Source organism: Octopus sinensis, linkage group LG12, assembly GCF_006345805.1.
Source record: "Octopus sinensis linkage group LG12, ASM634580v1, whole genome shotgun sequence".
NCBI lineage: Eukaryota > Metazoa > Mollusca > Cephalopoda > Octopoda > Octopodidae > Octopus > Octopus sinensis.
In genome coordinates, this window is record NC_043008.1 from 50833481 (window position 1) to 50835980 (window position 2500).

At 33.3% G+C, this 2500-nt stretch overlaps 1 protein-coding gene across 1 annotated transcript in view; it reads left to right on the forward strand.

Moving 5' to 3' along the window:
* Positions 1–2500, forward strand: part of LOC115217912 (metabotropic glutamate receptor 3-like) — a 59189-nt gene that overhangs the window by 46014 nt on the left and 10675 nt on the right. The window lies entirely within an intron of this gene.

Consider the following 2500-nt stretch of genomic DNA (forward strand, 5'->3'; position numbering starts at 1 on the left):
AGTGATGACTATACTTGTTGCCTTTCGGTTCTAAATTGCGAATAGCCACCTTAATAATTGATATATATATATAAATAAATATATATATATATATATATAATATATATATATATATATATATATATATATATATATATATATATATATATATATAGTAGAAATATGTAACAAAAACAAAATATAAAATACACGTAAGGGTAAAATATGAAAAATCAACGAAAATGCACATTGCAAATAAAAAAAAAGGCTTTTTATGACAGGTAACGACAAATATATACATTAAGACGGACTGATGTAGTCATAAGAGTCATTATTATCAGATGATTATAAGATGATAATAATAAAGTAAGAAAACAAAGCGAACCATGGTTTTGGCAAAATTCTATTCATCGCTTTATATATATATATGTAGGTATATATCTCTAGGTATAGGTATATACTTAGGTAAAGCAGTTTCTTCCTCATTCTTTCACTGATGCAACTTAATCACTTTTTTGATAATGAATTCACCTAAGGATTTACCTCAGGAAATACCTGGCGAAGAACCGATTCAAATGGATTTAATTAAACCCTCCTACCCTCCTGAAAATAATGAACTATAATGAAGCGCAATGAATACCATTAAAGAGAAGCTCTGTTAATCATACATTTCTTCATATATTTCTCCGATGACGGAATTCCTGGTTTATAGAGTCTTCGATCGAAACGATCATCCAATAGCTCGGACATCCCAGAAACAGCTGTCAGAGACTATCTCTACTGTCTTTACCAGTTTCGTATTATTTTACTATTTTTAGATTGAATTAAATGAATTTAAATGCCATAGCTTTGTCTTGACTAATTGTTTGCTTTCCTCGTTACTTTGGCCGATACCTACTGACTCGAAGGTAAGCTATCAACTGCCAGATTTTTTTTTCGGCCAGGACATTCACACAATCACAACCTCAGCCGCTGTTCTAACTGCAATATTTTGTGGATTACCTATTGGAGTACACAGAACACATACCTATTAGTTTAGGTTACCTTGACCTAAACACCTCATATCTCATATATATATATATATATTATATATATATATATATATATATATATATATCATACATATATGATTCCATCGAACTCAACTGGTTTGATTTAATTATATCATTGTTGAATTGCTACATGGTGGTTCTTCTCTAATTTATACACACACACACACACACACACATATATATATATGGATCAAAGAGTTTAACTCAAACGCATTGGTACTCTGAGTTTCAATCGTGTCGTTAGTATTCGGCCATTGGAGTCTTAATCCAGACTCCAATGGCCGAAGTTTAGCGACACGCTTGAAACTCGGAGTACCAAGGAGTTTGAATCAAACTGTTTCGATCCATACGTGTAACTTACAATAAATGTGTTGAGTGCCCTTCTTTCATTTGTCTACTCACTCGTATACATGTGTGTGTGTATGCGTGTGTATTCGTGTGTGTGTGTGTGTGGTGTGTGTGTGTGCGTCTGTGTGTGCATTCATGCACTCTCACACTAGCAAGATACCTGGCGCTGCCTATTTTGGAAAATACATATAAATGGTCAGAGATGTATTGTAGAAAAATGTTCATAATGAAAATGTATTCGTTTTAATAGAATTCTTGCCTTTCGCTTTGCTCTTTATCCTTCTTGCAAGAAATGGATGTATTTGGAGTTCGTTCATAGCTGTGCTATTCATAGAGAGGTGGTGGGAGGCAAAAGAGACACAGAAAGAAAGGAGACAGAAATAGACGTCTAACAATGCCTTAGCTCACTGAAATTTCGAAGTTACTATCAACACACATGTGTATATGTGTGTACCTATACATATATATAGAAGTTTGCATAGATAGATAGATAGATAGATAGATAGATAGATAGATAGAAGATAGATAGATAGATAGATAGATAGATAGATAGATAGATAGATAGATAGATAGATAGACAGACAGACAGATAGATAGATATACAGAGAGAGATGGATAGATAGATAGATAGATAGATAGATAGATAGATAGATATGTAGGTAGATAGATAGATAGATAGATAGATAGATAGATAGATAGATAGATAGATAGATAGATAGATAGATAGATATACAGAGAGAGATGGATAGAGATATATATATATATATATATATATATACAGAGAGAGAGAGAGATAGATAGATAGATAGATAGATAGATAGATAGATAGATAGATAGATAGATAGATAGATAGATAGATAGATAGATAGATAGATAGATAAACAGGGTGTTCGGGTTGAATATGACGATTTTTATGCCCCCTTCTTTTTATAAACAGCTCTCTTTCTCTCTCTCTCTCACGCTCTCTCTCCCTCTCTCTCTCCATCTCTCACTCTTTCTGCCAGCTGTTACATCGTTGGTGTTCCGTCGGGTTCCCTGTGAGAAGGTGAAGAAAATGTCTGTCTGCTCGTAACTGTCAACGTAGGCTCCTTAGCAGGGAGCAAAACGACAACAAAAAAAGA